This window comes from Lynx rufus, unplaced genomic scaffold (assembly GCF_022079265.1).
Source record: "Lynx rufus isolate CCGP_SWC_20201006 ecotype Redwood Valley unplaced genomic scaffold, mLynRuf1.p SCAF_2, whole genome shotgun sequence".
NCBI classification, from domain to species: domain Eukaryota; kingdom Metazoa; phylum Chordata; class Mammalia; order Carnivora; family Felidae; genus Lynx; species Lynx rufus.
Genome location: NW_025814834.1, coordinates 7,829,299 through 7,843,334, shown reverse-complemented (window position 1 = coordinate 7,843,334; position 14,036 = coordinate 7,829,299). Strand labels below are relative to the sequence as shown.

At 39.7% G+C, this 14,036-nt stretch overlaps 1 protein-coding gene and 1 pseudogene across 3 annotated transcripts in view; both read left to right on the top strand.

Moving 5' to 3' along the window:
* DIS3L2 (DIS3 like 3'-5' exoribonuclease 2) overlaps positions 1 to 14,036 on the top strand; it is a 351,293-nt gene that overhangs the window by 23,640 nt on the left and 313,617 nt on the right. The window lies entirely within an intron of this gene.
* LOC124516802 (uncharacterized) lies at positions 3,725 to 3,858 on the top strand (annotated as a pseudogene).

Below are 14,036 nucleotides of genomic sequence, written 5' to 3'. Positions count from 1 at the left end.
TCTTTAAGTACTAGGGAAATTGATTTTGCAGTCTTTGCTCCCCCCCCCCCCCCCCTTATTATTTTTGCTTCTTAACTAAAGTTTTTCTTGGATATTGAAGACCTGGAGTTTAGCAGAAGTACTTCTATTTTTTTTAGAAGTACTATTTTTTAAAGAATGAAAAGCTGTCTTGGCTTTTACATAGGATATGTACCGCAGGATATACACTGGAGGAAATGGATTGGGCTGATAGTGTGTTGGTTTTTCTTAATTTTTTTAAATGTTTATTTTTGTGAGAGAGTGAGAGAACATGAGTGGGGAAGGGGCAGGGAGAAAGGGGGACAGAGGATCTGAAGCAGGTGCTGTGCCGTGAGCCTGATGCGGGGCTCCAGCTCACCAACCTCGAGATCATGACCTGAGTTAAAATCGGACAGTAAACTGAGCCACCCAGGCGCCCCCTGGTAGTGGTTTAGAAGCAGCTCCAGTTTGAAATGGGGGTAATGTGAGAGGCCTTGACTAAAAATGGATGGATTAATGCGGGTCTGCTTTAGAGTGAGCTTCGCTGACTGAGAACTTGGAATTCCTGGGATAGAGTAGCCTCATGAAGACGAGAGATGGTCCTGAGGACTGCAGAAGAACGTGCACTTAGTCTCTTGGAGCTGATTAATGGGATTCTAGCATCTAGCAAAATGGAGCTTCTGAGCTGGAAGAAACCTTAGAACCTCATCCCTTATAACTGTCTTAGATTTGGGGAAAGTATGTAAGTAAGGCCCTGGGGGACTGGAAAACATTTTTGAATCTACTTTCTAGCTTTTGGCTTCTAAAATGAAGGATGGACTAGAGACTGAAACACAACAAATCAGAAACAAATATGGTGCTCAGTGGGGAGAATTGGAGAATATGTTGTTTGGAGAAGCTTGTTAGAAACACATAGTCAGGGGCACCTGGGTGGCTCAGTTGGTTGAGTGTTGGACTTCAGCTTAGGTCATGATCTTGCGGTTCATGGGTTTGAGCCCCCCGTCAGGCTCTGTGCTGACAGCTTGGAGCCTTGAAGCCTGCTTCGAGCCTTGAAGCCTGCTTCAGATTCTGTCTCCCTCTCTCTCTACCCCTCCCCCACTCATGTTCTGTCTCTCTCAAAAGTAAACATTAAAAAAAAAAAAACCACATAGTCATTATATTCCTGGGTCAATTTTTAAATATTTAAACAATAATTATATGTAACTTATGTAAAGAATGAAAAAACAGAATGAAGTTATTATACAAAGTTTTCTAATTGAATATTAGTAAGATATAATAAAAAGACTATTTTTATATATTATATTTGGATATTGTATACTACTGAACTCATTCTACTTTTTTCAGTTGATTGTATTGGATTTTCTAAGTAGCAAGGATTTCACTTATAATTGATTATTTTTCTCTTCTTTTTTTTTTTTTTAATTTTTTTTTTCAACGTTTTTATTTATTTTTGGGACAGAGAGAGACAGAGCATGAACGGGGGAGGGGCAGAGAGAGAGGGAGACACAGAATCCAAAACAGGCTCCAGGCTCCGAGCCATCAGCCCAGAGCCCGACGTGGGGCTCGAACTCACAGACCGCGAGATCGTGACCTGGCTGAAGTCGGACGCTTAACCGACTGCGCCACCCAGGCACCCCTTATTTTTCTCTTCTTAAACTATTTATGTGGCCTGTTTTGTTTACAGTAATGACTAGTGCCTTTAGAATGATACTAAATAACACTGTAATAGCTGGCATCCTTTTCCTGTTCATAAAGTTAATAGGAATGCTTCTAGTGCTTTATCATTGTTTGTAAGTTATTTTCTGTTGCTATTTTTTGTTTTAACTTTTCTCCTTTTTAAACTTTATTTTTAAAACTCATAGATTCAGGGGCGCCTGGGTGGCGCAGTCGGTTAAGCGTCCGACTTCAGCCAGGTCACGATCTCGCGGTCAGTGAGTTCGAGCCCCGCGGGCTCTGGGCTGATGGCTCAGAGCCTGGAGCCTGTTTCCGATTCTGTGTCTCCCTCTCTCTCTGCCCCTCCCCCGTTCATGCTCTGTCTCTCTCTGTCCCAAAAATAAATAAACGTTGAAAAAAAAAATTTAAAACTCTAGATTCACATGCAGTTGTAAGAAATAATACAGAGAGATCCTGTGTATACTTCACCTATTTTCCTCTTATGTAACTATAATACCACAGCTAGGAAATTGATGTCAATACAATCCACCCATCTTATTTTGATTTCATCAGTTTTATTTGTACTGATGCGTGTGTGTATTTAGTTCTATCACATCTGTAGATTTGTGTGACCACCAGTGCAGTCAAGATACAAAATAGGTCCTTCACAAGAATCTCTTGTGCTTCTGTTTCATAGCTACAGCCATCTCCCTCCTTCTCTGCTCTTTCTTTCTTTCAGTTTTGAGAGAGAGAGAGAACCAGTGGGGGAAGAGGCAGAGAGAGAGGGGGACAGAGGATCTGAAGTGGGCTCTGTGCTGACAGCAGAGAGCCTGATGTGGGGCTTGAACTCATGAACTGTTAGATCATGGTTTGAGCCAAAGTTGGACGCTTAACTGACCGAACCCCCCAGGTGCCCCTCCCTCTCTGCCTTCTTAACCTTTGTCAACCATGACACTCTTTTCTGTGTCTAATTTGCCATTTCAAGAATACTGTCAATGGAAGCCTACAGTACATAACTTTTGAGATTGCTTCACTCAACATAACTTCCTTATGATTCATCCAGGTTATTGTATGTATCAATAGTTCATTCCCGTTTATTGTCACTGTATTACATGGTGTGAACATATGGCACCTTGTTTCACTGTTTTCTGCTGAAGGACATCTGGGTTGTTTTCTGTTTTTGGCTATTACAAATAAAGTTGCTATGAACATTCATAAGCAGGTTTTTGTGTGAATGTAAGTCTTTGTTTCTCTGAGATGAACACCCAAGAGTGCATATACCCTTTGCTTAGATCATCTGTTGTTAACATTTTGTTTCATTTCCTTCATAATTTGTACTCTTTCTCTTACTTTCTCAGCCAAACACACACAATTATAAGGTAAAAAATTTTCCTCAACTGCTTGCAACTAAATTGCATATGTGATTACCCCTAAATTCTTCAGTATTTTCCAGGAATACAGATGTTTTCTTATATACCTACAGAAAGGTTATTAGAATTGATACAACTTAGGTCATATCTGCCATCTGCCATTACAGTTTTTTCAGTTGATCCAGTAATGCGTCTTTTAGCGTCTTTTCCTCCTCTAGCACAAGATCTCAGATTACACATGGCATTTAGTTATCATGTTTCCTTTGTCTCCTTTAATCTGCAACAGTTTTTAGTCTTTGTCTTCTATGAAACTGATATTTCTGAAGAATAGAGTCTTTTTTTTTTTTTTTTTAAAGGATGTTCCTTGTTTGGTTTGTTTTGATGTTTCCTCATGATTAAATTCAAGTTATGTGTTATTCTTGGCCTGAGTACCACATAAGAGGCGTTGTTTCCTTGAGAAGTACATCTTACTGCACTAGAAAAATTTCTTTTTGCACTAGAAAAATTTCTTTTTAGCCCTGGTTTACTAAGAAGTCTTAATTCAGAATGGATGTTGGTGGGGCACCTGGGTGGCTCAGTCGGTTAAGTGTCTGACTCTTGATCTCAACTCAGGTCTTGATCTCAAGGTTGTGGGTTCAGGCCCCACACTGGGCTCCACCCTGGGTGTGGAGCCTATTTAAAAGAAAAAAAAAGAATGGGTGTTGGGTGCATATTGTTAGAGCTTGGAGTTGAGGCCACTGGCTGGTGGATGAACTCACAAATGTAGGTGATGTGCTACATGAGGGACAACGGTCTCTGGCTCAGTGAATGGAGTTTGATTGTAACCCTTGTGACAAGTGAAAAAAAAAAGGGTGTTGGACTTGGTCAGTGCCTTTTGGCTTCTATCTTCATGATGATTTAGTTCTATTCCATTAATTTACTAATGGATATGTTAACAGATTTCATGATTTGAATCATGTTAGAATAAACATTCTATACCATGTGTTTATGTTACATAATTTTTAGAGTTCAATGTTGGATTTTATATTTTTATTTTGGGTTTTGCATTTATGTTTATAACAAAAATCCTGTAGGGGTGCCTGGGTGGCTCAGTCAGTTAAGCATCCGACTTCGGCTCAGGTCATGATCTCATGGTCCTTGAGTTTGAGCCCCGTGTCGGGCTCTGTGCTGACAGCTCACAGCCTGGAGCCTGCTTTGGATTCTGTGTCTCCCTCTCTCTCTGCCCCTCCCCTGCTCATGCTCTGTCTCTCTCTCAAAAATAAATAAACATAAAAAAAATAAAAAAAACCCCAAAATTCTGTAGTTCTCTGTGTGAAAGAGTGTGTGTGTGTGTGTGTGTGTGTGTGTGTGTGTGTGTGTGTGAGAGAGAGAGATCTTTGTCAGATTTGGTATCAGGGTTATTTAGCCTCATAGAATAAATTGAAAAGCTTAAATAACATTGAAATTACCTGTCTCTAAAACTGTTTTGGCCTGGTGCACTTGGTTGGGGGGAGTGTGTGGATCTTTGGCAGTGCTTCCTCGTTTCTTCTCTGATTAAAGATCTATTGAGGTTTTTACCTTTTTTAAAGTTATGTCCCTATTCTGCTTTCCATCGCTGTTAGAATAAAGACTCAGGCTCTGTATTTGAGGTCATGTACTCTTCATTCTGCCTAAGTGTTGTCACCATTCTTTTATTTCTTCAGTTACTAGAGCTAGAAACCTCTGAGTCCTCCCAGATTTCCACTCCTTATGCTCATACCAAGTCTTAACAGTTCTGTTCTTTTTTTTTTTTTTAATGTTTATTTTTGAGGGGAGGAGGAGGGGCAGAGAGAGAGGGAAACACAGAATCTGAGCTGTCAGCACAGAGCCTGACGTGGGGCTGGAACTCATGGACCACAGGATCATGACCTGAGCCAAAGTCAGATGCTTAATCTACTGAGTCACCCAGGCACCCCCAATTCTGTTCTTAATTTGCATTTTTGAACCCATCTCCTTTTTCCATCCCTACTGCTACCTGGACCCTTCCAGTTGTCTTAACAGGTTTTTCAGTCTCCAGTCTCTCCTTCAAATCAGCCTCTGAACTGCCACTGCAGTGACCATGGGAACATGCAGATCTGATCATGTTAGGCACCTGCTCAGAATTCTTTGGTGATTCCTGGGCAGAGCTTAACCCCAGTGCTTCTGACTCGGGTACAAGACTCCTTTTGGCTGTCCCGGTTTGCCAGCTTCTAGTTTCCATCGGTGCTCCAGCAGTCCAGCTGTACCTCATTACCCAGAATTTCTTTGCCCATGCTTTTCACTGTTTGCCCTCTGGCCCTCTGCTCAGCCTGGTGCTTTCCTCTTTATCCTTGAGCATTTCTCATAAGCCTTCTGTGAAGCCCTCCCTGAGGGGACTTCTTCACCAATAGAATTTACCAGCCCCTGTCCCTGCAGCTACCTTACTTTTGCCCTTTTGTGACTGTAGTTCTATTCTATTGAAACTATTTTTTTTACATGCCTTCTTCTGTTATATCCTGTTAGCTTTTTAAGGCCAGAAACTGTGTCTTCAACTTTGCATGTGGTGTTAGCACAGTGCTTGGCTTTACAGATTCTCAGATGTTTGTTGAATGAGTACAAGCTTTATTTAGAGGACTGTGAGAAAACTAATTCGATTGAAGCGGAAGGAGTAGGGAAGACAATCAGCTAGGATTGGCCAACAGCTTATGAAGCAACTTAAATGTTTAGCTAAGGAGTTTGGACTATGTCTTTAGTTAGCAAGAGGGTCAGAGAAAGGAGGCAAGAGGAGGGAAGGTCATTTATTACTGTTGTGCTACAGAGACTGATTTTTTTGGTCTTTTCCAAATAAATGAAGATTGCTGCCAAGGTAAAATAAATGACCTTACATTAATAATAGCAAATGCTTTTTTAGTGCTTACTATCTGCCAGGAACTGTTGTGAGAGCTTTACCTATGTTACCTCATTCAGAATTCAAGTATTCTACAAGGTAGGTTTTGTTACTGCCTTTTTTAATGTTCATTTACTTTTGAGAGAGAGAGACAGAGACAGAGTGCGAGCAGGGGTGGGGCAGAGAAAGAGGGAGACCTGGAATCTGAAGCAGGCTCCAGGCTTTGAGCTGTCAGCACAGAGCCTGATGCGGGGCTTGAACTCATGAACTGTGAGATCCTGACCTGAACTGAAGTTGGACACCAACTGACTGAGCCACCCAGGCGCCTCTGTTATTGCCTCTTTTAGATAGTGAGACTGAGGCACAGAGATGTTAAGTAATATGCCCAAAGCCACAGCTTTTCAGTGGCAGAACTAGGATTCAAACCTGGGCATGTTGGCTGCAGAAGTCTCTTAACCACTTAAGCTCTGCTGCCTTCCATTAAACTTATAGCCTATTGAGTAGCATTCACCCTTCTAGAAACTGGCATTTTAACCTTGAACTAAGGACCAGTGAAACTGTTTTCTATATTAGTGGACATAAGCAAATATTACTTGACTTATAGTAGCTAATCCATTTTGTGGTGACTTAAAATGTTTCTTCTATTGCCTCAAGTGGAGCTAAAATTGAGCTTATTCTGCATCCGATTGGCACAGAAGGTACGTTTGGGGAGTGTTAAATATTTGAAATGAAGTTTTTTTTTTTTAAGTTTTTTTATTAGGGAGAGAGAGAGAGAGTATGTGAGCAGGGGAGAGGGGCAGAGGGAGAGAGAGAGAATCTTAAGCAGACTCCAAGCTCAGTGTGAAGCCCAGCAAAAGGCTCGATCCCATGACCCTGGGATTATGACCTGAGCTGAAGTTGGACGCTGAACCATCCAGATGCCCCTGAAATGAAGTTTTAAACACCACTAGCTGATTGTCTTAAATTAGAAATGAGAGTTTAGAGAAAACCCTGTTAAGTTGCCTGGCCCATGGTGTTCAGGCCAGGTAAGGATTGTTTCTTCCAGTACATTCTTTAGTGCTTGGTCTAGGGTTTGTTAGTTGTCTCAAAGAAATAGCTCCACTATTCCTGAAGAAAGGCATTTTTCTAATCTCTGAGAATTTTTCTTTGTAATTAATTAGATGTGGTGATTAAAATATGCTTTCTTCTAAGTTTCTTTTAGGGCCCCCACCATCTGAAGTAATACAGAATACAGTGCATGCATACGTGTTTGCCAAGATTACAGTTGCTGTGGGAATCATAACTTTGGATTTCCTCACATCTGGATTAGTGAAATTTGCACAAAGCCTCCGTATGAATATAAGTTTTATATTTTATGTGCATCTAGAGGTAGCAGAATCTTAGTGATGTAGCTTCCCCATAAATGAAAAATTGAACATTGGCAATCTGAAGTTTTAAAATGATCCTAAGGTTTTGAACTTTGCCTGGAGCCAGTGTCCCATACTCTGGTCCTCTGCTCAGAAGGTTTGCATCACCGCCGGGAAACCGGAGCTCTGGAATGGAAGTAGAAGACCAGCATATCTCCCTGGGGCCTGTAGACCTCAGGTTTGTTTTGTCTCCCTGAGAAGCAGGGCCTCCAGTGCTGCTGGTTTTGGAGTTCTGTTTTTGAAGCAGCAGGGAAAAGAAATGCTGCAGGTCTTAGTTGCATTTCAGTGTTCTTTGGAACTCTTTTGGGCACTTGTTTTCTTGGATTGTCCTATTTTTCTTACCTGAAGTTCATAACTCTTAAATCCATGGTGATGTCCGTGTGGGTGGTGGAGGTTTTTATCTGGGAAGTGTGGAATTTTGAAAAGCCGCAAATCCTAGAGTCACCATCTTTCAAACTCACTCGTGTTGAATCGTGTGAATATGAAGCATAATTTCCCTACAGAAAGGAGGGCTAACATCAGTTTGTCCTCGGAGGCCTCTTTCAGGTCCCCCGGTACAGAGTGCCGAGCTGACAGACCAGGTTCAAAATTGGCGAGTTGGCTTAGGGGTCATCGAAGTTTCCCTGTCTTTCCATCTGTGGGCTGGATTTAGTCTTTGTCTTTTTGCCATTTGGAATTCGGTGTCCTGCATTCCTCCAGATGCCTTGAATAATGCTCGAATTCTTCATTGTGATTTTGCGGGGACACTACAATTGCCTGGGATTTTGCACGTCTTCCTCTGGGAGTGTCTGCAGTGCATGGCAAGGACCTTGTGCCATTGGCAGGAGCATGGTCTGTAGCGAGGCCTTACCTTGCTTAAGACTAAAAGGGTCTGTAGGTAGAAAATTCCACCTACTGTTTGTGGCTGCAGCCCTGAGAGTAGGCATTTCCCAGGAAGAAAGTAATGATATAACTGACAGATTTTTTAAAAATAAGGAATTAGCACAGAAGCCAGGTTGATATTAATCTCTTGTGTAAAATGAAAAAGAAAAGTTTTCATGAAAACTGACATTTTATTTGACATAATATGAACCTAGGGAAAACTACTTTCAGTTCTTTTATATGTTAGTCATTCTGTTCATTTAACTATAGATTTTGAAAGTTACATATTTTTCTAAATTGCCGTGGTAAAATTGGCCGTGTGGGTAAGCTTTGCAACTCTTTTCCCCTTGTCCTTTTACTTTTGAGATTAGTGTTTGCGGGTAGATAATGGCTTTGATTACCATTTAAATCGTGCATAAAGCTGGTGGATGCGTCATATTCTCAGCTTTATTATTAAGTAGCTGTTCTGTATCACAGCATGAAATTTGGATTACACCTGTATGATAATCTTGTTCCATAAAATTTATGCTTTATGTAAGCAAAGGCCTTAAGTGATAACAGTAGTTATTACTGAATTGTTTGCTGAATAGAATATTTTGCTATCTATGACCTATAATTTAAGGTTCTTAAAAGGGAATTTAAAAGTCTTTCCATGTGCTTCAGTATAATTTAGTATATACATGTATATATGGGCATATGAAGTGCACGTGCTTATGTGTGTAGGAGTAGATGAAATAACATTGACTATTTATTGCTAATTGTTGAAGTTGAGTGATGAGCATGCATTCATTGATTCTACTTTGTATGTGTATTTAAATTTCCAAAATGAAAAGATAAACTCCCCCAAAAAGTAATGAAGAAAAGACTGTATTTGATGGCACGGGCTAGTAATTAATGCAGTACACATCACTACTTCTGATACCTTCTAGGGTGGCTTTTTCAGTGCTGCTGAAGTACTGCCCTGAATTACTTCAAGAGAGAGAATATTATTTTATTCTGTGTTTGCCCAAATTACTGATCACGGCAGAGATATTCCAATGTGACTGCTCACATGTTATGAAAAAAAGAAACAAACAAACCTGTTTTTTTTTTTTTGAGACACTTTCTTTTGCTATTTGATGCAGAGCATGACTTCTGATATGAGTGGGTACCTTCCTCCACTTCTTTAGGTTCTGATTCCTGTTAAAAAAAGGAAGTTTTTATTTGGTCCCTATTCTTTTAGATTCCATAAGTTTCTCTGTCTGTTCCTTCCTCACTGGATGAAAAGATATTTCTTCTTGTTTCTAAAGGTATTTTTGTTTGATCTGAGCCTTTTGCTACTTTGTCTAAAATTTGTCTCCAAAGTTTGCACATTTATCTCCAAAGAGAGAATAGATATCAGTTGGTCTGAAAGTCTTTAACGTGTAATCTTATTTGTTCCAATTTGGCAATTCTGTATGGGACTTTAATCATAGTAACAAAATATGGGAGAGAAACATGAGATTGAATTTATAATATAATCCTGTACAAAGTACACACAACAAATGAAGCTGTTTGCTGAAAAAATGAAGCAGTTACCATCTCATAATATTTTGGGGTCTTATTTGGTAGCAAAGCTTACATTTGAGAAGACCCCAGGTTGATCTCTTTTGATTTGGGGTATGTATGCTGCCTCATTGCATATCTTGTATTTGTTGTTGTGTTATTTATGACTAGAACTCTGGTACTTTGATGGCAATAAGATGATTCTGTCTTTATTAGGCAGGGAGATGATACTTAGATCCATTCTAGCAATTTTCTTAATGTATTTCCTGCCTTTACTAATGTATTCCTGTATATTATCAAGATGTGAAAATTATTAAACTCCAGAATTCATATAAATCTTATAATAGGCACCAAAATTCTAATGTTACATGAATTTATAAAAGCACTTCATAAGCAGGGGAAAGATAGTTCAATTATCTTTAAGGGTTTTCTTAAATGCTGGAATGTGGGGAAATGTTGTAGTGCTTTGAAGACAACTGTTATTATTTTTTAAATTAGAGTTGAGAAACATTACATAGGCTTTTCACTCTTTTTCATTAGTGTCAAGGTATATTGCCACTCTGTCTTTTCAGTTCCCCCTTGTGACATTAGGCCATAATAAATTATCATTGTGTTATCAAGAACATTCATTCTACTTTGTAGGGCACTGTGTAAAAATAGCCATAAGACATAGTTCCTGCTCTTAAATAATTTACCGCTGTTGAAGAGTAACAGGGCATCTTTTTAAATTAATTCATTCAGTAAACATTTCCTGGGTGCCTGCTGTGTGCCAGCCCTACTAGGCACTGGGGATCTAGTGGTGAACCAGACAGACAAGTCCCCACAGTTTTGAAGCTTACATTCTAGGATCTTAAATACTTAACACTCTGAATGATGTAATTGTTCAGGACTTTATAAGGGAGGTATTACTTTGTTCTAGTATGGTTAGGAAAGGCTGTAGTGAGGGGTAGGACATGAGCTAGACAGGAAGTAGAATGTTCATTTCCAGGTGTGTATTTTGTGGAACCTGCTGTACAGGATTTTGTGGTGAAATAAATGTGGAAAACATAGCACCCTATGGGATTACAGAGAAAGGATCCCAAGAGCTAGAGAATTTAGGTGAGGTTCACAGAAGGAAGATAGGGAATTTGAGCTGTACTTTAATGGGTAAAATTTTAAGAGTGAGGTTAGAGTGGAGGATGAGTGAATTGTGTAAGCTTGAGGAGTACAAGAAATATTTGGGGCAGTATTAGTCAAAATGTACCCACCCATCCTCCCCATTCTCCCCTCCCAGAAGCTATCATTTATATTTGGCCCCACCTTCTCTACTCTTCTTTCCTATCAGTATTCTAACACATTCAAGTTTCTCCTTTATTGAAAATGATAGCAACAACAAATGGAAACTCTATTTTTTTTTAATTTCACCTCTCCCTCTTCACAGCCAGATTCCACAGAAGAATCTCCTGAGTTCATTAGTTCTATATCCTCCCTGCCTATTAATACCTCAGCTTATTTCTGTTTGGTTTTTATTTCCATACTTACTAAAACCGCTCTCGCCCAGCTCCCATGACATCCATGCTGCCATTGCTGATGAACACTCAATTCTTAATTCACTTCTAGCAGTGTACGAATTTATTGCCCACTACCTTTTGAAATCTTGATTCTTGACATCACACCCTCCTGAGTTTTCTCTTACACCTCCTTTAGAGGAGGCCATTCCTTCTCTATCTTGAGATTGTCTTCTCCCTGCCTATTGAACTTTGAGGCTCCTCATATCTCATCCTAGGCTCCTTCTCTTTTTTCTCCCTGCTCTTTACCTTGGCGGATCCTGTTTGTGTTCACAACTTCAATTATATTTGTTCTCTGGTGACTCCCAGATTTGCCTTCAGCCCAGAGGTTGTCAGAGCTCCTGACTTAGATATCCAGCTGCCTGTTTGATATCATCTGTTGGCGTCGCAGTCACTTCATACTCAGCTTGTCCAATATTGGGCTGATGATCTGTACTTGTCTATCCCAGTCCAATAAGCTTGTCCCAGTGAATGTCACCATCACCCATTCACCTGTATAAGCCAGTGAACATGAAGTTATTCTTGATCATCCTCTTTCTGTCACCCTCTATGTCCAGTCCATCACCTTTTGTTGTTTTGGCCTCCTAAATGTTTCTTGATTAAAATTTCTTGATCTCAGTACCATCATTTTTTTTTTTTACATGGTCTGATCAGATAGCCACCACACTGGGAGCCCCATTCATTCTTGTCCCCTCATCTCCAATCCATTTTCTACCCTGAAGCTAGAGGGATCTTATCAGAATGTATTCTGATCATGTCACCTTCCCGATTGACACACTTCAGTACCTCCCCCCTTTTTTAAGATAAAAACCCAAAGTTCTTCATATATCCTGAAAGTTCTAGCATGGTGTGGCCCCTGCTTTCATTCCAGCTTGATCTTACCTCACTTTCCCCTTTTCTCTAAGGTATAGCCACGTTCCTTGAGTGTGTTCTATGTCCTCCCACTCCAGGGTATACATTTCAGTTTGAAATTACATATCAGTTTGTATAATTGTCAGATTAACATCTTTCTTCTACACTAAGCTAAGCTTATGAAAGGAAGAATTCAGTCTCCTTTTCTTTTCCATTGTATTCCTTAGGGCCAAGCATAGTACCTGGTCTGGTGTAGGAGCTCAAAACACTTTTGTTAAGTGACTGACTGAATGAACAAGTGGATGTTTCATTCAACATGAGAAGTCACGAGAGGATGTGTGAGGTGACACAAAAATAGCAAGTAATGTTAACAGATGCTGAAGATCTTCTGAGATGATGGCATGAGAATTTAAGTAGGGTGATGACATGATCGTACCTATACATTAGGAAGGGTAGCCTGGCTGTGGGATTCAGGATAGGAAGCATGAGGGGCTTTTAGGTGTCAGTTTAGGAGAGAGGCAGTGTGGACCAGTAGTAGACCAATGACAGAGGGACTGTCACATGTTTGAGAGTGGAGAGTGAGAGCAATTTGGTCTGATGGATTGTGGCAGATGGCTTTTGGTGACAGACTTTCAGTGAGTTTCACTATTTCAGTCTCTTAAATTCAGCATTTCATTTTTCTTTGAGAAGTGGTGAATTTTTCAAAAACTTTATTGAGCAGTTATTCAGCAGGCACTTTGCTAGGCTTTGGGATTGCAGAAATGAATAAAAAATATTTTTTTAAAGATTTTATTTTTAAGTAATCTCTACACCCAGTGTGGGGCTCAAGCCCACAACCCTGAGACCAAGAGTCACATGTTCCACCGACTGAGCCAGGCCCTCCAAATATTTCATAATCTAAGTCTCTTAATTATGCTTTCAGGTATAATGGTTTTTAAACTTTGACTAAAACTGTAAACCTAAATTTCACTAAGAGTTAATACTTCATGAGTTAAAGAAGCAGTTGGGAACTAGAGTTCAAGATGATGGAATATCAACCTTGTTCTAGAACAATGAGATGGTCTTTTTTCTTTATTGGTAACTCTTGATTGATGCCAGGAGCCCCAGAATTATCCCTGAGGGTCTGAAACTCTTCAAGTTTAATTCCCTGGAGATTTTTACAATGATCCTAAAATGATAGGTGGTAGGTAAATGGTGTCCGGCCAATGTCTTTCATTTAAATGAAATAATTATTTATATAAGTCCCTTCTACCTGTCCACTTTACTTCTTAAGGATAAAATGAACTGAGATTCCAGAGATTCTAATGACTTTTTTTGGTTTTCTGTTCTAATGTTCAGCATGTTGAGTAAAAAGTTCTTAATTCATCATTCAGCTGTGTCAATGACCAGGTCCTAGATGGATTTTTTTTTTTTCCTTGATGGATTATGCTTTTGGTGTCATGTCTGAGAACTCTTTCTCCAATCTTTTTTAAAATATTTTTTTGAATTTTTATTTTTTAAAGTAAGCTTTATGCAATGTGGGGCTTGACCGCATGACTCTGAGACTGAGAGTCATGTGCTCTACTGACTGAAACAGCCAGGTGCACCTCTTTACCTAATCTTAGGTCATAAAGTTTTTTTCTTATGTTCTCTTCTAAAAGTTTTATAGGTTTATGTTAGCTCCATTTGAAATTAATTTTTGTTTAAGATGGATCTGTTATGGATCTCTTTGAAAACACCACACCGTCTTGATCTCTTTTGGTGGATAGCTTAAAATTGGGTAGTAGGCTTCCTCCAATTATTTTAGTTATGCTAGTTCTTTTGCATTTCCATATAAATGTTAAGATAAGCTTGTCTGCATCTACAAGAAACCTTGGGGCCTAATAGGAATTGTGTTGAATTTAAAAATAAATTTGGGGGATGCCTGGGTGGCTCAGTCGGTTAAGCGTCAGACTTTGGCTCAGGTCATGATCTTACGGTTCGT